Source organism: Vanessa tameamea, chromosome 20 (assembly GCF_037043105.1).
Source record: "Vanessa tameamea isolate UH-Manoa-2023 chromosome 20, ilVanTame1 primary haplotype, whole genome shotgun sequence".
NCBI lineage: Eukaryota > Metazoa > Arthropoda > Insecta > Lepidoptera > Nymphalidae > Vanessa > Vanessa tameamea.
In genome coordinates this window covers 2,031,718-2,057,383 of record NC_087328.1, presented here as the reverse complement: position 1 = coordinate 2,057,383, position 25,666 = coordinate 2,031,718, and the positions used below count along the sequence as shown (strand labels likewise).

General features: G+C 32.4%; 1 protein-coding gene across 1 annotated transcript in view; it reads right to left on the bottom strand.

Annotated features, from left to right (window-relative positions):
- LOC113403835 (hemicentin-1-like) overlaps positions 1-19,047 on the bottom strand; it is a 101,637-nt gene extending 82,590 nt beyond the window's left edge. Inside the window, exon 1 of the mRNA XM_026644452.2 lies at positions 18,814-19,047. The gene's annotated coding sequence lies outside the window, so the exon portion shown is untranslated. The remainder of the gene's footprint in view (positions 1-18,813) is intronic.
- Positions 19,048-25,666: the final 6,619 nt, after the last annotated feature.

Sequence of the window (25,666 nt, the reverse complement as noted above, 5' to 3'; positions counted from 1 at the left end):
ACCAGAACGCGTTTAGGAGAAGGTTACAGTATCTTATAATTTTATTACTTAAGTAGCTGATCCTCGCTGTTTCATATACTTTTTAGACTATTAAAGTGACAAGCGCTTTATTTAGTGTTAAAACTATTATAGCATAGCTTTCAAACATTGTAACGCCCACATGATGTTTTGATTTGAAACATTTAATAAATAATTATTACATTTAATAAATTCTTGGTGGTAGGGCTTTGTGCAAGCCCGTCTGGGTAGGTACCATCCACTCATCAGATATTCTACCGCCAAATAACAGTACTCTGTATTGTTGTGTTCCGGTTAGAAGGGTGAGTGAACCAGTGTAATCACAGGCACAAGGGACATAACATCTTAGTTCCCAAGGTTGGTGGCGCATAGGTGATGTAAGGAATGGTTAATATTTCTTACAGCGCCTTTGTCTATGGGCGGTGGTGACCACTTACCATCAGGTGGCCCATATGCTCGTCAGCCAATCAATGATATAAAAAAAAAAAAAAATTAAATCGCAATTTAGTAATTCAATATGTTTTATATATTTTTGATAAATAATTTCAATTGTCTAACATATATATTTATATTATAAATGCGAAATTAACTCTATGACTATTTGTCTGTCTGTTGATCTTTCACGACTGAACCGAATTTTATGAAATTTGATATGAAGCTTGAACAGAGCCGAGATGGCCCAGTGGTTAGAACGCGTGCATCTTAACCGATGATTAATTTGTGTTTATAATTCATCTTGTGCTCAGCGATGAAGGAAAACATCGTGAAGAAACCTGAATGTTGCTAATTTTAACGAAATTCTGCCACTTGTGTATTCTACCAACCCGCATTGGAGCAGTTTGGTGGAATATGCTACATACCTTATTCTCAAAAGAAGGCCTTAGCCCAGCAGTGGGAAATTTACAGGCTGTTAAGTAAGAAACAAGCTTGAACTCCAAGGCAGAACATAGGTTATATTTTTTTTGCCTCGCACCAGACGACTGACCCCTAAAATGCGAGCGAAGCTGTGGACGTCTACTAGTAAAAATAAATGTTAAGACGCTGTGTTAGTGAGACATAAGAAAGTAAAGTAATCGCTACTTAATGTCCCCCCCCCCCTAGCCAGATAAAGGCTATCCAATTAAGGAGTACGAGTTTCAGTTTATTTTGCCACACTGTTCCGCTGTATGTGGATACATTATGACAGAATTTCTTACGACATATGTTTTAGATAAAGCACTTGTGTTATGGAAAATCAGAAGTAACGACGGTACCACAAACACCCAGACCCAAGACAACATAAAAAACTAATTAACTTTTCTACGTCGAATCGGCCGGGAATCGAACTCGGGACCTCGGAGTGGCGTACCCATGAAAATCGGTGTACACACTACTCGACCACGGAGGTCGTCAGTTACGTATATACTGTATTGTTAAATATTTCAATTGATTGTGTTTAATGAATGATAAAAAGGCTTAAGTAAATGTCATTGGCTGCTTGATTTTTTTTTAAGGCACGATAGGCGGACGGGAAGGTGGACCACCATTGGCGTAATTATTGGTGGTAAAAGAAATTTTAACCATTCTTTATATCGAAAATACGTCACTAAATTTGGGAGCTGAGATGTTATTTAGTTACATTGGCTCACTCATACTTCAAACCAGAACTCAACAATACTGATTATTACGTGGGGGGTTATAGTAATATAGTATAGTAACTTGGAAGGCGAATGGTACACCTTTAGGGCACGTTAGCTATCATTGTTTTGTTGTTGTTTTTTTTTAGTTGATTAAGTTAGTTAGTAGTTACAATTAGTTAATATGTTTTTTTATTTTTGTTGTTTTTCTTTTTATAAATGTGTCGTGTCCTAATAAATATTTATATCTTTTCTTTCTATCTAATATGTGATGAGTGCGTGCAACCTAGCCATTCGGGCTTGCATAAAGCCCTACCATCAAGTGAATATTTTATCAACAACCAGTTATTATGTTTTAGTAACAATTCGTTTACAAACTTTCTCTCGAGGATACAGAACCAGCAGAAAGATATAGTAGACCTTTAAACGATACAATCATGTTTACATACATATGATGTTTTATTTCACCACCGAAAACATTATATAAAATTGTAACAAAAAAAAAAACGAACTTAAAATAAATAAAATACAAGCCCATGTAAAGTTACATCCCGTAAGTTTTCATCCTTAAGAGTTGTAATATTTCATCAAAGGGGACCTAACGGGTAGCATATCCATCCGAGGAAAAAATATACATACGTATGTTACAAATACCTTCGCAAAGGACGGATTTCTGAGGTAACAAACTAAAAAAATAAAACAGCAACTCTGTTATTATCTGAGAATCGTTTTGTGAAGCCAGTTAAAAATTTATTATAGACATAAATTAAACACATGAAAACGAAACAAATATATTTCAGTCATAGTTCACTTTACCGTAACAACTGTCTGTCTGTGACGACAATATAAAATTCAATTCCATTGTTAAAGTACAAAGAAAAATACACTTCGTTTATCGCCAACGAGAGACTCAAATTTCAATCCTATTTTCCGATTTATGTATTTACTATACACATACTTTGAATATTCCCTCTTTAAAAAATTTTATTGATACTTTCAATCATTTGTTAATTCAATTCGAATGTAGTACTTTATAAATATGTACAAGTAAACAGCATTACTTGCCGAACCGAGATGGCCCAGTGGTTAGAACGCGTGCATCTGAACCGATGATTTCGGGTTCAAACCACTGAATTTTCATGTGCTTAATATGTGTTTATAATTCATCTCGTGCTCGGTGATGAAGGAAAATATCGTGAGGAAACCTGCATGTGTCAAATTTCAACAAAATGTGTATTCCGCCAACCCGCATTGTAGCAGCGTGGTGGAATATGCTCCAAACCTTCTCCTCAAAGGGAGAGGAGGCCTTAGCCCATCAGTGGGACATTTACGGGCTGTTAATGTTAAACAGCAGTACTTAGTGTTATGTTACTGTCTGTTGGGCGAATGGGCCTATCTATAATCAGGTACCAGAGACATAACTCCTTATCTCCCAAGGTTGGTGACGCATTGTTAAAGGTTCATATTTCTTAGAGCACCAATGTCCAGGTTAATGACCTCACCGTGGAATGTATAAGGTCCTCATGATATCCACTTAAGATAGGGTGGCCAGTGGTGTATTGCCAGTCTAGAAATATTAATTTAAAAAAAAAATATCAAACCGCTTAGTTAATTTATAATATATTGATATTAATCGAAGTGAATTATTATGAGAAATATGTAAGTATGTTAAGTAAACGAAAAAGAGATGAGTTATAATATTAAGATAGGCGCGTTCAATATAAAAGCAATCGTCAAAAGAAAGTTCTAGATCGCATCTGCTGACATTGAAGGAAACCGGGCTTCAGATGATAAGCCCAAAGAAAACTCGATAGTTTTCCCCCAAAAAAATATATCTACGTCACTTTGGACTCAGTTTGCGATAGTGGCACTATTGCCCTATTTTGTATAAAAAGTACTAACTATACTGTTTTATAAAAAGGTTTTTTATGAACTCCAGAACAAAACTAAAATATTTTTCAATTATTTTTGGCCATAGATAGCTGAATACATATTATACAGCTAGCAGGTCCCGTCTGCGACACGATGAATTACTTTTTTTATTTATTTTCCGCTGGCAACACCGCCTACCTTTTCCGACCTAAACCATTTAGGGTAACACACACAAAAAGTTTCATCGGAATCGGTCCGGTACAGAAGATCACATATATATATATAAATATAGTATTAAATTGGTATGATTTGTAAAGAGCCTACATAGCCTAGAAGTTCGAACAAATGAATGTTATTTAAACATTGTTGGTTTGAAACCGAACATGGGCCTATAAGTTTTCATTTGCATAATTGATGCTTATAATTTGCAACTTCAAACAGAAGTGAAGGAAATATTTTCGAAAAAAACATAAATATTTTGGATGAAATCCTGTTAAATACGAGTATTAAGCATACAGCATACGAGTATACAGCGTGTGCGTTAAGGTCAAAATTTTCAATCTTTCCACAAGAGCAGATACCTTTTTTCGCTAGATAAGCTTTTACACGTCCCTACATAAAGCGGGGGTATATGAGATCGGTGTCTTACCGTCAAATAAGCCTTTGTGCGTCCGTACTTATCTTATAAAAAAGACAGTTAAAGACAGTTAGTTTATTCAATATAAAAGAGTTACATTTGCTCATTGATCGTTAAATATTTAACACAGAGATGGCCCAGTGGTTAGAACGCGTGTATCTTAATCTATGATTACTGGTTCAAACCCAAGCCAACACCACTGAGTTTTCATGTGCTTAATTTGTGTTTAGAATTCATCTCGAGCTCGGCGGTGAATGAAAACATCGTGTGGAAACCTGCATGTGTCTAATTTCAATGAAATTCTGCCACATGTGTATCCCCCAACATGCTTTGGAGAAGCGTGGTGGAATAAGCTTGTACCCTTCTCCTCAAAGAAAGAGGAGGCCTTAGCCCAGCAGTGGGAAATTTACAGACTTATACTGTTGTTGTGTACACAGGTTTGGAAAGATGCGAAATACCTGCGAGGAACTGAAACTTTTTACTTTTTAGAATGGTACGAAAAAAATTTGAGTAGAAACATATATCGAATTCCCATTATTTTTTGTTTGATAGACGGAGTTCAACTGACACTCATTCAATTTATCAGTCATGTTTTATTTTTCTAGAATTCGAATGGTTCGAAGCATCGTTGTTGTGGCTGGTTGTTGCGTAACTTCGTTTCATATAGAATCGATAGGTATATTCATTTGAGCTTTTATTCAAAATAGAAATACATTATATCTAACAGCTGACATACACACACAGCCGACGGACGGTCAAAATGTTGCACAGGAATTCCTTATGGACTAAGAAAGAGATTTTTGAAAATTCGTCATTTCGGATGTTAGAAAAATCGAAATCAGTATTACGCTTATGTTTATGATTAAAAGGCAACTGTTACCGAAAACTGATCACCTAGGAAATGGTGAAATTGAGTAGGAAAATTTGTATTGAAGTTTCCCTTTTATCAATATTTGCGGCATGGGTATTTAGGCTTCAATTTCTGAATAAAAAACAGCTGTTAAAGCGTTTTTAAAAAGATATCATTAAAGGGATGAAACTGAGAGTAAAAATTGTATCAAAGTTCGCCATTTTATGAATTAGATGTAAGAAATCTTTGTTTCAATCTCTGTTTAAGATTAAAAGGCACCTATTACGGAATTTGTGAAAATTTATCACCAAAGAGGGTGAAATTAGGAATGAAAGATTGTGTCGAAGTTCTTTTTTTAATATTGGTTTTTATTTTGGGCTTGCATTGAACGTATGATGAATGATTGTTTATAAATAAAGATTAGTCGTTAAAACATTTGCGAACTCGTCCCTTAAGTTTGTATGAACGTTCAGTCGATATTTTACAATCACATAAAAATATATAGTTACTTGGGTTTGAAGCTACAGTCGTCGGTTATGATAAATTTTTCTAAATACATGTGCGTTTCGGCCTAATTAATAAATAATTAATTAACAATATAAATAGTATCCGTAGTGACGTCAACCTTTTTAATCCTAGGTAACTGCGTCATGCTAATTAGCCAGTTTAATATACATAGTATGAAGTATGTTTTTTTTTATAAATAAAATAATATTGTGGTCCAGGGCATGTATATAAAAATCGGAAATTTATGAAGTTTTAAGTCCAAAAAACTGCTAGACTTTATCTTTATAAATAAAATAAAAGTTGCCATGTTCTTCGAGCTTTAGGAATATACATTTATTATAGAACTTTAATAAAATTAAAATAAAATATATGTACTTAATACTTAAGTGAGACATTTTTATAAAACAAAAAAATATATAGTAAATGAGCCGCATTGTTCCTATTTTTCGAATCAATATAAATTGACATTTTTTGTTAGAAATTAAAAACCGCTCAAATTTCAACATATGAGCGATGACCAATACTATCTCATAACCGAAGAAAGCTTCAGTCGATTGAATTGTTGTGATTTTTTGTAAATACCTTTGTACTAGCTGTATATACCAAGCTCGTGAAGGTAACCCAGCAATTTCAATTAAAAGGTAGAAAGGAATCCGAACGCTTGAGTTTTTAATTTTCTACGCTACTAACCGTAACGGTGTTTTTCTTGTTGCCCGCACTTTATTTTAATGTAAAGGAGAAATATATACAGTTATATTACTAAAGTTAATAAAAAAAATAGATCATTAAAGTCTGTACAATTTACAAAAAAAAATTAAGATACGATTCATTTTTAAACAATATAATAATATTCGAGTATCGACATACAGTTGTCGCCCTGGGCGTGTTCTTAGGGTTCCTTGGAGATCAAACTTGCTTCATACCAAATTTTATCAAATTCCGTTGTGTGGTTTGGCCTTGAAAGGGCAATAGAGATACAGCTTGTTTGTTTGTTCCTTTTATTATATAGGTAGACGGGCTAAGGAACCAACGGGTTTTAAGTCATCAACAACGCCCATAGAATGTGTAATACTAACCATAATAACATCTACATAACATCTACATCGTCAAAGTACTACTAAACTTCAGAACTAAGATATTATATACCTTGAGCTTGTAGCATAGACCAGAAAAAAAATACTAAGTAATGCTTTTTGGTTTTTATGACGAGAGTACCTACCCAGACGGTATTCCACAGATCCCTGCCACCGAGTAAAATCTTAGATAAAAATTAAATATTTTTTCGTCATCCCAGAGTAAGCTCCGTAATGTTTCCAATGAATATTAGTGGTATAATTAGAACAAATACAGCTCTACATCCCATTAGAAAGAGCAAACTTTATAAGAATCTTAACTGGCCCTATGAAACTAAAAAAAAATTCAATTACCTTTTATATTAAATAAAACTATATATATACGTCACAATTTTTTTTACCTCGAAAGATTACCATACATGTAGAATAGGCGATTTTAATCAAAAATTGTCGTTATACAGCAATTTTAATTTATTTTTATAAAAAAAAAATGCCGTGGTACAACCAGTTGGGACGAATTTGAATTCGCTACGCTATATATTATGATTTAAATGACAGGCGTGATAGAACATGACAAGATATAAAATTGTTATCATTTTTATAGAAAATTAAATTTAAATAAAATAAAATAGAAATAAAAATGCCCTGTGAATTAAAAAATAACAAAAAAAAAGTTTATATAATATTATTTTCACTGTGTGTGACACAGAGGGGGTGAAATACGCATACAGAGGGCATAACGCTTTTTCCGCGTTTCAGCTGCTTTAGCTTCGTTCGTCAAAAAATACTCGGTCCTAATTCAAAAATCAACTACGAATTTGTAATTAAACTAGAGTATTGATAGTGCTAATGATGCAAATGTTGTTAGTGTTCAGTTCTAAGGAGTTACTTATTCGGTATTTATAATAACAAGTCTTAGAAATGCAAAGGAAGCCAGATCAGTTGTCGGAAGAGCTGCATTTATTCGGTGAATTGCTGTTCGATATTTAAAAGGCGTAACAAGAATATTATTCATTGAGATTTGAATTTGGAAGGAAAAATCTCACTATTCAATTTAATACGTCCAGTTGAAGATACTTTTTGTAGCTATTTCAGTTCAAATCTATGTAAATATATGGAATAATTAAAAGATTGTAGGACAAAATATGGACAAGAACCTTAATTTGTCTCGTGTTCGGCGGTGAAGGACTTCGTGTTGCAATCTACGAGTGAAGTTTTGTCACATACATCTCCACTAACAGTTCTGGAATAGTTTTGCGGAATAAGTATTCACCTAGAGATACTATTCGTAACTATGTCCGTCTGTACATATTTTAGGCATATATGGTTCTTAATCGAAGATCAAAGGCTCAACCAACGCCACTTCACGTGGTAAATTAATCTTTATAATTAATCTCCTGTTTGTTACAATAAAACATCGTAAATAATATACGCAAATCCGCAATGGAATCGCAATTGAATATTTTCCTAGCCTTCTTTTTAATATAGTGCCATTTCTCCACTGCTGGGATATTTTCAAAACAAACTGAAATTTAATTAAAATCTGAACTAATAAAAAATACACGAATATTGAAACTTTTATTTTAATCTTAATCTTTACACATCCTGTATAAACATAAATATAATAACCTAATAGTATATTACAAGCCTTAATATTCAAAATCACTTCTGTACAACCTCAATAAAGCGACAATATCGATATATACGGTTTAACGGTTGCTATGAAGTTTAGGTAAAATTGATATTTCGACAGACTCGTTAAGTTGTAGCTAGACCCAATATTAACTTACCTATATAACATACATGAATATATATATAAAGACATATTATGTACATAACATCCCACTTTACTAAGCTACCCACCATAACTGAAGCTTTTACATTTTACATTGATATTCGAAAATAACATGTATGACAAAATTTATTTGGTGATATAGTTTTGTGTTTTATATACTACCGCTAAACAGCAATGCTCAATATTTTGCGGTCTGGTTTAAAGGATGAGTGAGCCGGTGTAACAAGCATACGTGACATATCATCTTAGTTCTCAAGGTTACTGGCGTATCGATTATATAAGGAATGGTTATTTTTTTTTAACAATGCTACTGTGACCATTTAATATCAGGCCCATTTGCCAATCTAATATTAATAAATATACAGTTCATTATAAATAGTTTTAGCGTTAGATTGGCAGGATTAATATTTATACTACCTATATAAAACAAAGTACAATAAAACGCGAATATTTCCCTCCTCTTAGAATAAAATAAAGTGTCTATCTAATTCTAGTTCCCATTTGTATACGAAAACTGTTGTATACGCTTAATGGTAATGAGAAATAGTCCCGAGTGATATCTGTCCACACTCTTATAAACCACTTGGTGGTAGGACTTTGTGAAAACCCGTCTAAAATCAAACCATTTCTCATTCAAGTTGGTTCAGATGCTACCAAGTAGACTGGCAAGAAACTCATAAGTTACTCTTTTCCGCCAATTTACATAAGTAATTTATCCATACTAATATTATAAATGCGAAAGTGAGTTCGTCTGGCTGTGTCTATGTTACGCTTTCATGACCAAACCACTGAATCAAAATTGAAGTAATTTAAACTCCAAAGAAGGACAGAACTTTTTAAATCTAACACTTGACGATCACTTAAAACGCGAGCATTGCAGGCGATATGTCTATCTGTATTAAAATTAAATTTACAGGCTGATAAAGTAAAAAAAAAAAAAAAACATTTGACTAAAAGTATAAATTAAATAATTATTGTAAGATTTACGCCAGTATTAAGAGCCGTAGCTTTGACTAAAGTTTATATGAACTTTTAATTAAATTATCTACTATACGAGATTATATTATCTAGGTATAATGTACATTACCCCTAGCGTTGCAATAAAATTGTTCAAACGGCCGTCCCATAGATAATGTCGCGTATTAATGGAATGATAGGGCGTAGGTTCGTATGAACGTTAATATAGTTTTATCGATGTTCGATAACTGCAGTTTATTTGTATTGATAAATGAAATTGCCAGTATAAATGAGGCTTACAGAGATTTTATTATACAGGATGATTACGCGTGTACATAAAAACCACATGCCATACTATAATTGTGTTGATTTAATGTACAAATTGTTTGTTCATGAGTTTGAATGGAATTTTTGTTTAATTTTGTAGTACCTGCCCGTCCCAATTTCTTATGGACGGAATAAGTTTTTTTTTAAAATCCAAAAAAAATTCTATCCTATATGTTATCATCATCAGCGAATTTAATCTAAGCCATACAAAGTACTCAAACACATACACAAAAAATATCAAAATCGGTCCAGCCATTTAAGTGGAGTTCAGTGAAAATTTATACTATGCTGAACTTCTTATATTAACTCCCTAATTTTAGTTCTTCAAGGGATGATAATTCAATGAGACTATACTGAATATCTTTTAATCGTATTTATTACTAGACACCAATTTTCTTATGAAAAAATGCGTAGTTTTATATAAATTTTTAATCCTAATTTCACCGTCTTGGGTATTACATTTTCAAATAAACTTCCTAACGTCAGAATCAAGATTTAATATTCCTATAAGAGTTTACTTGGTGACAGAGTTTTATACAAGCCCGACTAGGTAGGTACCACCCTCTCATCATTTATCCTACCACCAAGCAGTAATACGTAGTATTGTTGTGTTCCAGTTTGAATGATAAGAGAACCAAGTGTAACAGGCACAAGGGACATAACATCTTAGTGCCCAAGGTTGGTGCCGCCTTGGACACGTAGGCTATGGTTAATATGTCTTACAGCGACAATGTCTATGGTCAGCGACCACTTTAAATTAGGATGCCCATTTGTACGTCGGCCCACCTATTACATAACATACATAACATTAACAGCCTGTAAATTTCCAACTGCTGGGCTCCTCTGCTGGCTGGGCTAAGGCCTCCTCTCCCTTTGAGGAGAAGTTTTGGAGTTTCCACCGCGCTGCACCAATGCGGGTTGGTGGATACACATGTGGAAGAATTTCGTCGAAATTAGACACATGCAGGTTTTATTACGATGTTTTCCTTCACCGCTGAGCACGAGAAGAATTATAAACACAAATTAAGCACATGAAAATTCAGTGGTGTTTGCCTGGGCTTGAACCCACAATCATCGGTTAAGATGCACGCGTTCTAACCACTGAGCTATCTCGGCTCTATTGCATAAACAGAAGTTAAAATGTTATTGCTCAAAGTATACTCTTTGTAAATTTCACGATAATCGAATAATTCGTTGGGTTTTTGTAACATGTACACCAACACAAAAAGGTATAATCGTAGTATAACTAAAGCATTTCTTCGGAACCACAGATTAAGTCGAAATAAGAAATACTTCAGTCCTAGGAAAAACCGATTGATGGAGCTGGATTATCAAAGAGTTTTTGTCATCTTTGCGTTTTGAGCAAATGAGTAATACTGTATTTTTACTTGTAATCACTTAAGGATTGTTATATTCCCATGGTAAGTCATCGCGTAAGATTCGCTAGCCGTGTAATAAACGTTAACACTTTAAAAAGATCCTAATCATTTTTATTATTTTTAATAAAGAAAACTTTTAAACATTTTCTGAGATTCTTATTAAAGCGTTTACATTGCCCCTTATTAAAATAATGACGAATGTATTACATGAACTGAGTTTTGTAATATACTTCATATACGTAAATACTTATCATTGATACACATGAGATTGAGAAAATATTTATTCAACACAAATAAATTACGATAATGATGTTTATACCCTGTTCAAGTTAGCTTGATCTTTTTGACAGACGGGTTAGTGATGGAAACAGAAAATATAACATATATAACAGTCGATGGAACGATGGAATGCGTAGTTCAAATTAGAATTCAATTTTTTTGTAACTTATTTTTGTAAAAAGAGTTGTACCAACTAAAGAGACCCCCGTTAGTAACAATAACTTAATATTGATCTTTAATAAGGATTTTTGTAATCGATATTTGTAACAGTTACTGTTATTCGCGTCCCTACCGTCCGACCGATGTAACATTGTACAAACGTCTGTTATTTTCAGTGTTTCTATTTAAAATTTACTTTGAAGCAATAATATATTATAGAAAAAGTCTTAACATTTTCGGATAACGCTTGAATCTTTACGTATTTTTTTAAATATTTTTACGAATTTTAAAATCATTAAATTAAGAAAATAATATGTTCGTCATTGCAAAGTTATGTCGATCAGAAAAAATTACATCTGTTAAAAAGATCAAGCTATCTTGTACAGGTTCAGAATCTTAAGGAAGACAAGAGAACTACGAAGGCTATAATGTGGTGCATAATATTACTTTTGTTATTTACACGTCTTTGTAATATTATTAATAATAATTATGTTCCAAATAATTTATTCAAACCTGACTATACAGTCAGCAGCTACTGGACTAAAGCGTCAGTTAATATACCATGTATTGACAAATACGTCGCCCGTGGTCAGTTTGGTAATCGATCCTGATTAACAAACTTTTCAAACAATTTCTCGAAGAAGATTATTCAGTTCTGTTTGTAGTTTTCTTTGTTTGATATTGTTTTAAAGTCGAATATTTGATTAACGAAATAAGGAAAAGGACAGCGGTGACTCAGTGGATTGTAAATGTAATGATTGAATTTGAATTCGGGAAGTAATAAATAGTATCGGAATAGTTAATGTCTAAGAGTTTTTAACTAATCTAGAACTTAGCAGCAAAACATCAGCGTTGATTCTGATGATATTTTTCCATACATTATCATAAACTGAAGAAACACAGAAGTGAACTTGGTTGTATAAGATGCAAATTAGATGAACGCTAGCATTAATTTATTAACGTTAACTTTGTTTAGTAAACATATAAAATTTATTATGAATTGGTCTCCTTAAAATATTTGAATTTATTGTTAAACCTGATCGTTTATACTTAGAAGTGAGGATCATTACCATATAAATTAAAATAAAAATAAAAAAAAACTTCGTGTACAAGCAATTAATATTTCTTGTTAAGTTATTATTTTAATGTTCTTAAAATACGTAAGTCTGCAAGTAAAGTCAAATGTGACATTTATACACGTGTCAGGTCACGAAACTCACTCATTATATCAAAATGTCAAGTAATTGTGACATGACTGTATAATTGTAACATTTAAGTGTAAAGTGCGTCTTCGTGACTGTTAATTGAACCGTGATTTATTTTCTTTTGTTTAACTTAAATGTATTTCAAAAAAATATAATTAAAGTACTTCTACCACGAGTATCAAGATTTATGTTTTTATTCAGAGACAGACACCAATGGTGAGCCGAAGGTCCAATGTCAACCGATGATTGCAGTTTCATATCGGGATAAACACCACATGAATATCTTGTAATTGATTTGTGTTTAAAGGAAACATGGTGAGGTACCCTGCTTGTGTCAAATGATTTTTTTTTCTTAATATTGTTGGAATGGTAGATGAATCACCTGATGGTAAATGATCACCAATGCCCATAGAAATCGGCGAGAAAGAAATTTCAACCATTCCTTACATCGCCAACGTTAAACCGGACCACAACAATACTAAGAATTGCTGTTTGGTAGCAGATTATACAATGAGGGGGTGGTACCTACCCAGACATGCTTGCACAAACTACCACCAAATATGCACCATCTCGCAAATATTCTCAGCAAGACATTTAAAGAATGTTACACTTCATAACATTATATAAATGAGATGCTATATATCAAATAAAATTCCCTCATTCAATATAGAACATGCTTACTCATTGATTGACAAATTAAACAATAACTGTTGTTATTCGGAAAATAAAATAACTCGACCTGAGCTGAAGAACGGACTAAAGAAACTCAGCGGGATTTTTTTGTCGTCTATGAATATTTACATATATCCAATATAAAAAAGATATAGCCTGTAGGTACGTTGTCAACTAGCGAATTATTACGAAACAAATATCACTCTTTATATGAAAACAACAATCGTTTTATATTGTGTACAATCGCTGGCGTTTTCGTATTTAGAAGTGACATGTGCTTTGTAACAAAAAACACGAATGGTTCTATAGCTAGTCTGTTCCCTCATGCAGATTGTGTCATATGTCAGAAAGAATAGAATATATTTCAATAAAATATTATACGGTATATAAAACAAAAACGAAATAAATATCATATACCGACAGCCTACGCACAATGGAATAGTTAAGTAAAAATATTGAGCAAAGTTTTGCCACATAAAAAAGAAAAAAAATCTCCTAACATAAAAAGTGACGGGCATCAAGACTAACCTATATACGAAATTTCAACCACTGTTTCAAACCTTTACCAAAACCTCGAGGTAGAATATCCAGAAACGCTTAAATACATATCTACTCATTTCTTATCAGTAGCCCAAAAATAAAGATTAATGCTTATAACTTCAAAAATGACGGACTTTCAGACTAACCTATATAAGAAATTTCAACCCCTATTACAACCCTTAGGGGTAGAATATGCAGAAACGCTTAAATACATATCTACTAATTTCTAATTAGTAGCCCAAAAATAAAGATTCATGTTTCTAACTTAAAAATGACGGACTTTCATACAAATTTTCAACCCTTATTTCACTCCATTAGAGGTAGTATATCCAGAAATGCTGAAATACATATTTATTCAATTTTAATCAGTACCCCAAAAACAAAGTTTCGTGTTTCTACCTTAAAAAATAACGGACTTCCATACAAATTGTCAACCCTTATTTCACCCTCTTAGGGGTAGAATATGCAGAAACGCTTAAAGACGTATCTACACATTTTCAACTATTATTCTAAAATGAAGTTTCGCGTTTCTAACTTAAAAAATGATGGACTTCCATACAAACGTTCAACCCCCATTTCACCCCCTTAGGGATTGAATTTCCGAAATTCCTTTCTTAGTGGGCGTCTACTCAATAAAACGACCCTACTCACCGAATTTCAAGACCCTAACTTTAATAGTTTACGCTCGGCGATGATGAATCAGTCAGTCAGGACTTGTTATTTTATATATATAGATTTACCAAAGAAATAATTAATTATAAAAATATGTTAATGTTTAAGGCTTATTACGAACGATAGGAGAGCTTTAGAAATAGGTATTGGTTTCGTATGTACAGGATACATAAATATAATTATTGTATATAATATAAAAATACGTTTTGATTGGTGTAAAAGAGTAACTACTGCTAGTTTCTTATTGGTTATTGTTTGTACAATCTACATTCCAAAATCAAAATATATTTTATTCAAGTAGGCTTTTACAAGCACTTTGAATCGTCATTTTACAAACTGTATTAAGTGAAGCCACTACCGGTTCGGAATGTAGATTCTACCGAGAAGAACCGGCAAGAAACTCAGTAGTTACTCTTTTTCAATATTTACGAACGAGTAAACACTCAATGACTTGGACATAGGTGATTAATTTTAATTACCACAAATTTCATTTTTTCACAAAAGAACAAGAAAATTGATAGCAAAATCTAAAAATTCTAAAAACATACAATTAAGAAAGGAAAATATGAATCTAATTAATTCTCTAAATTGTAGTTCAAAGGAACTAGAATTTAGAGAATTAATTAGATTCAACAAACAAAACATAAACATGAAATAGACCCAGAGTAGTTCCAAAATGAAATTTATTGATTAGAATCTGCTCTAAAAAATATTGGCTCATTCTAATTCAATAGAAATAGAAATTTAAATTCAATAGAACACATTCTAGCAGCCAATGAGCTATTAAATATGAGTAATTATAATATGGAACGATTCGACTCCCTAACAAATAAGCACATAAATTGTAATTGTCAGTCCGCTCACACTCTGCTGCCACTTCCACTGGCCGATGAGTCACATAGTGTCACAGAAAATAGTATTACCAAAAACATTTCTCAGAAATGTGTCACTGCAAATAGCAATAGCCCAAATAGCCTAGTGCGTACATTGTCTGACCCAGCCGGTAATACTTATAATACATATATGTATTCGGACAAGGCAGGCCAAGGGATGAGATCATTGTTAAGCAATAATTTGAAGCAAAGCGTACTTTATATTTGTAGCCCAGGAGTACCGTTCACAGAAATGATAAATAAAATTAAACATTTTAAATATAATGAAAATTCTTAAATTATAATTTTATATGGAGACAGTTTGAGTTAGAAAAAAAGATGTCTTAAAATCAATTGACATAATTCTTGAAATTAATAAAAATTCTAAATGTAAATTTATTATTTGAGCTTTCCCATACTCTAAATTTCTAACGGAAGCACAAAATAATATAAAATAATATTTATAATTTACACAATTATTATACAGCATCACATGCTGTCATAGTGACGTATTTATTAATTTTGATATCAATAAATTTATATTGAACTTTAAGCTGACAAAGGATATAAAGTACCTGCCACTTAAATATAACCGACTTGTAGCTACATGGTTAGCTTATAATATATTTGGTCCAATTGTAGATACTATAATTAAAAATAATATTATACCCTTGATTAGTAGTTGTGCTACTAATAATAATAATTTAAAAAAACTAGGTAATAATACAACGGATAAGCACTCTAAATATATTATTAATTTTGTACACCTAAACATACAGAGCTTATTCAGCAAAGAAAATGAAATAGTACTATTTTTAAAGTATTTTAATATTGACATATTTTTTACAACAGAACATTGGATCTTGTTAAATCAGCTACCACCTAGCATTTGTTGAGCACATTTATGATGCGTAGGAGAAGTCACAAAATGCTATTAGAGTTTTTTGGGACTTATCAAAAGCTTTCGATTGAGTTAGGCATGATATTATTCTAGAAAAACTTAAATATCATGGAATCAAGGGCCCTGCATTGAAATTCATTTCATCCTCCCTTAATGAAAAAGTTTTGAAGGTTGCTGTTGACGGTGCAAAATCAAATGTCGCTCTGGCGCAAATGGGTATATCACAGGGTTCAATTTTAGGACCTCTCCTGTTCTTAATATATGTAAATAATTTACCATATTTTGTAAATAAGACTTGCGACATTGTACTGTTTGCAGATGATACATCCCTTGTTTTTAAACTCGACAGAAAAATAAACAACTATGACGTTGTAAGCAGTGCTCTGTCGCGTGTTCTTGGTTGGTTTGACATAAATAATTTGGTACTAAATGCAAAAAAGACTAAATGTATTTTGTTTTCTCTGCCAAATGTCAAATCAAATTCTTCTGCGGTCATTTTGAATAATGAAAGACTTGAGTTTGTTAAGTGGACGGTCTTTTTACGGATAACTCTTGACTACAAACTTCAGTGGGGCACCCATTTGTAGCAGCGAAATTAAGTAGTGCCATTATTGCAATAAAAATAATTAGAAAACTCACGTTTTTTTGGGGAATAGAAGTATACTTTGGTCACGCACAGATATTTTGGTAAATGAAGATACACCTACGTCACGAACAGATACGCAAATGTCTCACTGAAGGCAAATGTTATCTGGATAATATATTCCAGACATGTCGAAATCGTTAGCTTTTTAAATGTTCTTTGAATATTCTTTCTCTTAAGAGAGATCGTGCGAGCAGTCATATAATTTACATAGTACCTACGTAGTCAGCTAGAAAAGATGATCATATGATAGCACTTGAGAAAATTACCTACCAGATGTAGAAAGGTTAAAAAATATATGGAAATTCGACTTAAGATTTTTTTGATGTGTTGTATAAAAGTAATGAAGTAAAATCATAGTTATTCCAGGATACTACTAAGTACACGATAAAAAATATTATTGACACAAATCACGCAGATTACTTGGTGGTAACTTACAAGCACATCTATACAGATGTGCTTGCATCCTTCACATCAAAAACATTTCATTTCATTAGAAAATGTGATGGTACTTGTATAAGTACCATCACATATTCTACCACCAAAATGTAATACAGTATTGTCATGTTCCGGTTTGATGAGTCAGCCAGTGTTACTACAGGCACAAGGGACATTACATCTTTCCCAACACAATTGAATCTGAGATGGGTGGTACTTACCCAAGCGCATCTTCTCAATGCCCCCCCAAGTAATCTGTATACTTGATCATAATATGATGATTGCTATGATTATATTTATAGTTACACAACCTGTTACGCCAGAGAAATTACACGAACATAATATTAATGTGTTTTCAGCTCAACACATTAAGTATTTTAACCGATTATGTATGTAATTATGTTTATTTGTCTAGGTATGCTAAAACGAATTAATATCTATACGATTCTATTAACAATTCGTGTATTCGTTAATTTACTATCGTGTTCTGCGGTGAGTTTCGAGTTTACTCATACAGGTTCTAATGGCCGATTACATGAAGGTGAAATGAAAAAAAAAAGTGTTACCGATTAATTTCAAATTTCGAATTTCAAATTTAATGTACAGAAAATCATATAGAGAGCGCTGTTTTTTTTTTAATTTCAACCTTTTTCAGACGATGGTAGTGGCGAGTGTTTTATTCAGAACGTATATGACCGCACCCTTTAATGAATCATAATTTTCACTTCAAACTCTTTATTAACAATTGCGTATTATATATTTTAGTTAGGTAAATATTTTGTATGTATTAAGATTTCATAAACGAAGATATTTAATTATAATAGTCAATTTTAGTATTAACGTTGTAACAATGTTTCTTTTAAACCGGATAAATAGATTAATTTTCCTTATTTCGTAGACTGTCAGATTTATATTGTAGATGTAGAATAATAAGTTAATTTATATTTTAAAAGTTTGGATCGTTCTTTTTAAATTTTAATTTATGATGGGAAGCGAGAAAATCAACTAATGTTTTCGTTTTATTGATACAAAATTAATTTATAATTATATTTATACAATTTATATATGTAAAAATATACATTTATATGACTTAATAAATTACAAGGGAAATCGTTTAAGTATTATATTGTAATAATTATAAAATTATATTCCTAAAGATTTATAATTATTAAAATCACGAGCTTAGTATATATTATCAATCTTACTTAGAAAGGTATTTATTTAAACGTTTATGAATGAATATTTATGCATTTATCTCTTTCATCTTTGATGTCGAATTTATTAAAAAAATATAGTACTGTTCAATGAATCATCCCCTTAAAAAAATAATAGTTCAAATCATTAGCGTTAAAATAAAACTACAATTCTAACTACATTTTGTATTTAAACTATTCAACCTACTTTTCACATTCGTTGCATTGGCGAAAACTAAAATACCCATAATCACTAATTAGTCTTTTTACAATTAGCACGTTCCAAACACGCGAACACTCGTAAGTACTGTCCGAAGCAATTATTTTAATTAAATTCCACTACGGATATACTAATCGCGCCCACACAATATTTCGCGCAACGTATTTTATAAACGAAAGTTTGAAGGACAAAATCGCCTTCATACCACGGCCGTCTGCCCAGCTCGAAAGCTGAAACTTCACTGAAGTGACTACCGTTTTCAAGGAAGCGAGAACAAACCATTCCGTTTGAAAATTAGCTATATTTTCACATACATTGACGGTTTTAGTTGTGGTTTTGTTGTTATTAAGCAACAAAACGAGCAATGTACATAGTTCGATTAAGATTATTACCAAATATGAATTCGTTTTAGATAAAATATATCCTAGTTGATATAAATTGCTGGGCACTTAGGTGAATATTCATTCGTTCCGCGAAATATTTAACTTTAATTGATTTTGAGAATATTAAAATGTAAATCAAGCTGTTTTTATAAAGATTTAAAGACTGGTTTCGATATAAGAAGATAATTTTTTATTTTACTTATTCCGCAATATGAATTTAACATATTACACAAATGTAATCTCCTTACGAATTACGTCTTAAGATATATCTTCGAATTTTTATGTAAATAATATTACGTATATATTTTTATTTTTTATATTTTTATATCACTCAATTCTCCTTGTTGTTGTTAACATTACATTATATACATACATAATATTATATTATATGTTATTACATTTGAAATTAATGATGTTCTCCTGACGTAATTCTAATTACGCCATTCCAGAGAATAGCCAACTGCGCGGGAGATATTATAGTGTTCAGATGTGTGCGCTTAACACAGATGCACACTTTATTAATTCATCGCACACACAATCTCATGGGATGGCAATCCTTCATGAGAGTTCAAGCGCAGTCGTCTGTGCTTGCTTTACGAGGCATAAAACTGAAAATCACAATAAAAGTATACTTTAATCAAGTAGCCTTTTTTGAATCGTCCTTTTACAAACCTTTATTAAAAGTAGAGCTACCACCGGTTTGGAATGTAGTTTCTACCGACAAGAACCGGCAAAAGCTCAGTAGTTACTCTTTTCCAACGTTTGAAATACTTTATGTCAGATATGAAAGTCAGTCATTTTCTGCCTCGCACAACCACTCTGTGGAACCAGCTTTCGCCGACGGTTTTTCCGAACCGATACGACTTGGGAACCTTCAAGAAAAGAGCGTACTCTTTCCTGAAAGGCAGGCAACGCACCTGCAAGCCCCCCAGGTGTTGCAGATGTCCATGGGCGGTGGTAGTCACTTTCCATCAGGTGAGCCTCCTGCTCGTTTGCCATCTACGACATAAAAAAAAAAAAAAAGTATTAGCTTCACTCTTTTTTTTTGCTTTTTATCATTTATATAATCTTGTGTTGAATACAGTTGAAATACAGTTGAATACAGTTGAAACACTTGTTATTGTTTTTTAACAAACGAATTTGAATTTATGAATCGGCAAATTAAAGTGTAAAAGTGGGTTTACTCACTACACCGTCTTATACCATAACCGTATTAAAACGTGTCAGACAAAAAAACATTCTTTGCATTGACAACCATGTCATTCAACCCTTAGATTCTTCCGTCAGTGACAAACGAAGACACACGCCTTGCACGGTTAACAATTGTCTACGAGAATATTATGCCAGTCCCGATACGCTCCGTCGATACGTTCTAGAGGTTAAAGTAGAGTCGTCATCGTAGTCAAAATATGAGATGGTGTAATGAATAGACACCTTAATATTGTAAGCTTCATAGAACCGAGCTGCTTTCTACTACTGTACATATTTGATCAAATTTCTGGTACGTATTATTCGAAACCAGAACCTCACGTTTAACCGTGATATACTAGTATCTTCTAAACAAGCGCCCTCAATCTTAGGCTGTGATCACTTTACATCAGATGTGGTGTGTGGTGTGCTACCCTATATATGAAAGATATATTCAAATATTTAAACGCGACTAATTTAGGTTGATACTATATGAGGTATGTTTCAATGTACAATAACAGCTTTTAATTTAGTTAGCTTGGATACATTTTACAAAATTATTTCATTAGACAAATTACGAGCGTACAAATCCTCTTACAAAGAAAACGTCGTCAGCTTCCTCGAAATACGAAGAGACTTTTATTTTAACGTTTTACAAAATTAAAATGTTAAAAATATGGATTTCATTGTTTTTGAGTTTCTTGCCGGTTCTTCTCAGTAGAATCTACATTCCGAACCGGTGGTAGCTTTAAATAAAATAGTTTGTTAAATAACGATTCAAAAGTCCTTGTAAAAGCCTACTTGACTAAAGTTAATTTTGATTTTGAATAAATACAGGCTTAATGGTGGTGATCACTTACAACCAGTTGGTCTATTTACATATCTATATGATAGAATATACACTAGTACAGTTTAGAATTACAATAGGCGAAGAATGTGTTTAAAGCAATGGTAGTAGCAATTGTAATCTTAAATTATTTTTATATAGCGATCTGAAAACGCACAGCATCAATAATTAGCCCACAAATCAAGTAACCCTTTAATTATATGTCTAATTTATATTAGATGGAAAACGTTGTCTGGGGTTTTTTTTTTAATTGTAGCTAATTACTGCTGGTCGGACCGTGACCCACCTAACAAAGAACTGCCAAATTAAGTACTGACCTTTTGTTTTTTTGAAGAAAATGGACATCAATAGAAGAATGAAAGGATTCATTTGTTTCCTATTATTTGTCAGCGACTTTAATTTTAGTCTCTTAATTACAATGAGTTTTAACCAATAAATTTTGGTATTTAATTTTAATATAAATCAAGGCCATATAGGTAAGGTCCACCAAATGTTTGATCGCAACTCTCTATTGGCTTGTGACCTATACTTTTGTAAATGTTATAATTGGACCACTAAAATATCTGAGAACAATACTATAAAATACAATCAATTGTTCCTCTTACGTACAGTTGAAAAATATACATATATGTATAATTAAATATATCTTCACGAACAATTTATACGTATGGATTTATAGGGACTAGGTTTTCTAGAAGGTTAATTGACATTGACGTATTGCGGTCCATCCCTTGCTGTCTTCTGATTTAATCAACTAAATTGTCAAACTAAATCGAGATTATTTAAATACCCGAAGCCTTAAGCTATTATTGACTATATGAAGACAAAGGATCACCTCCTCAGGTCGGGTGAAAAGGTACAGCTATTAGCATAAATACTGACCCTCCTCAAATATCTTTATTTGGTGGTTCAATAACAAACAAAACCTGAAGCTTAAAGTTTTGTTTTTACGACGAACCCAAAAAGCTTGATTGAATGTGATTAACATATAAAATGAGATGTTTATGTGTTTGTTTAAACACAAAAATGGGTACAATTTTTTAATCCTGGATCATGTCTACATATAAAACAAAGTTATCTCATCAACTGCCTGTCTGAACGCGATCTCGCGAAAACTTTAAAAGTAACGAACACATTTTCATACGGTTTTTACCAATAGACAGAATATTAGAAGATGCATATTGACCTATGTGAACCCTGCGAAGTTCAGTAATAATATATTAAAAAAATCTTGTTATTCCACCTACAAATGGAAGCCACAATAAATAATTATTAACTTCTATTTTCAAAAGTCAGAACTAGCATTCTTCGCAGTTCTTAGTAATTCGTTTAAGTTGGAAGAACTTTAATGTTTTAAAGTATTTTACGTCTAAATGTGGAAACAGACGACAGAATAAGGACGTGTGCTTTAGTGCCTGACAAGTCTACTTTAGTACCAAGTTTGTGGCTGAAATCGTGTAGTGCTGTACATAGGCACAAAAGTTTTCGATAAAAATCATCTAAAGCGCAAATATATATGAATTCTACTCAAATGTTGGTAACTGCTTTATTAAAATATTTATTAAATCATTTTAAAGGCTGAACTCTTTAGAACTGCTTTAATAAATCGATCTGAGCTAATTTACTTGGTGGTTTGTTCAAGCCCATCTGTTCTTTTTTTTGTTATAAGTAACGCCATCCTCGGGGTCATTGTTATCCGTGCCATCTTTATATTTTATTGTATTCATTTTACATTAGCGTTTTAGCGTTTTCAAGAAAAGAGCCTACACGTTTCTTAAAGGCCTGCAATGCACTTGCAAGCCTCCCGGTATTGAAGATGTCCATAGGCGGTGATAGTGACTACATCAGGTGAGCCTCCTACCCGTTTGCCACCTAGAGCATTTTTTTTTTTTAAATCTTTATAATTCGTAACTTAGGTGTAGTTCGTTACAATTATACTAAGAGACTAAACATCAGCTGATCCTCGCTGGATTTGGATCTCTCCGTCCTTATTAAAAAACTTGGCCCACACTGACTTAGGATTTTTTTTCAATATTGAATAATTAGCGATAGACACATTTATTTCACATTTTATAACATCCGGATGGATTAGGGGGTAGGTATCTACCGTCAAACAGCAAAACAACAATTCGTAGTATTGTTCCGATATATAGGGTACGTGAACCAGTAACTACAGGCAAAAGTGACATAACATCTTAGCTACCTTAAGTGTCGCATCGGCGATGCAGGGAATGATTAATATTTTTTACAGCATCAGTGACTATGGGCGATGGTGTCAAATTACCATCAGGTATATTATAAAAAAAAAATCATAGTGACTCTAAAAATTACGCTGTGTATTTTAACAAATCGTCAATAATTTGACGAATTAAACTCAATTATAAACTTAACTTAATTTAATTAAAGTTAATATTTTCTACTTGGCCCCTATAATAGTATATATCTACTTTGTTATCTTAGCAAATTATGTGTGGCTTTGTCCATATAGTACTTTGCATACCCTGCGGACGCCACAACATCAAAAAGCGAACTGTAATGAAATTTATAGGGGCTACATTCTCGAATCGCAAATTTCGAGAATGTAGTTATCATTCGAGAATGTCACTTTCATAAGGGGGGAACTTCGTTCGTTTTATGTCACTTTTAGTTTCTATTTGTTATGTAACTTTAGTAACTGGCTATATCCTATTAGCCTCTGACCCACATACGGTGTACGCCACGTAACTTTTAACTGACTACCGTTGAAAGTGTTTTTGTTAAAAAATAAAGAAATATCAGAAACGTAGTACAGCGATGTTGTAGCAAAAAAAAAACCGTACAAACAACTCGCCTGCACCGCTTAATATTTACCAATTAAAACACTCGTTTGCTTATCAGAGTGTATTTTAATTTTTCAACATATTTGTTTCAGTAATTACATAAAATTTTACAATTTTTGTATTTCAACAGCCTATATAATATCGTTTTCTGTGGAGAAATTTGAGATTTATTACACCAACACTGGGTTGGTGGATACATATGTAGGCAATTTTCATTTAACACGTGCAGGTTTTCGATGTTTTCCTGATGTTTTCTCTGAGTGCGAGATGAATGAAATACAAATTAAGCGTATAAATTCAGTGGTGCTTGCTTGGGTTTGAACCATGAATCAAAGATTAACTTAACGTCCTCTAAGTATCGGTTGTCTCGAGATTTCAAAGCTTATAACAAAATTATGTGAACTAAAGTGAGGATATCATTTTAGCTTTTCATAATTCTATTTTCATTAACATCAATACTTCTGTAATACATTTTAATCTATACTAATTATAGTCTATACTAATTGTAGTTTTTTTTTCTAAGTAATCATAAAAAAAATTATTGAATTCATTTACATTTTTTTTATTGTATACCAATAGTTAAATACAAATACAATTTTAAATCATCCACGTGCAATTTTGTCATTTTTTTAATTTCGAAGTGACGCCTGTGAGACGTCATGTCCCTTAATGTGTTATTAATTTGTCGAGTCCCTAGTTAAAGGTTATAAAGTAACTCTGTCTGTTGTCTCTTCACACTAAAACCACTGAACCGATTTTGATGAAATTTGATATGGAGATAGTTTGAATCGGGGAAGGACATGGGCTATTTATTTTAACTCACCCTTCGAGGGGGTAAAATGGGATACGGTTTGTGTGCTGTAGGTAAAGTTTTTCAAATTTCACGCAAGTAAAGCGGCAGATTCAACGAGTTAAAAATAAGTATGATAATATTCTTCTTTCTTCGTACAGGTTCTTGTAATAGTTAATTAGTCTTTCTAAACGATTCAGAAAATAAATTCAATCTATTCTAATATTTTAAAGAAGTAAAATTTGTTTATCTTGAACAAAGATCCATCTCTATTATTTTTTTTCATTGGTCGAACGCTACATTATTTTGAGTACTATAGCGTATAAATTATAATGAATTCCGTACGATTATTACCCATTCGGCGCTGAGGCGGGTCGCTAGTTCAAAAATCATTATGTTTTAGTAGCCGCATAATTCCAGCATAGTCGAATAAAAATGTATTTCTCCAGGAGAAGTCTCGCTACGTCCAACCATTAATCCACGCTTAAGTTAATACTAATATCAGATCAAGTTAAACAAATAAGTCTAATATTCAATTAGATTACAATTCCAAACGACCAATGATAATAATAATGGTCAAGAATCAAACATGGACGGATTATAGAATCGCCCGATTGCTCGCGGCTAGGCTACGTGCGACGGCGTATGCCTAGGGGATTTCCTTTAAAGATTATCACTCACAATGACGCTGTGCTGAAAGTTTTATTACGAGCAAGCTGTTATCCGTTAACTTTTCTTGACGTATATTTTTTATTATTTAGTATTCCAAGACATCGACGAATTAAATTGTACCAACGACAATTGAAAATGATAC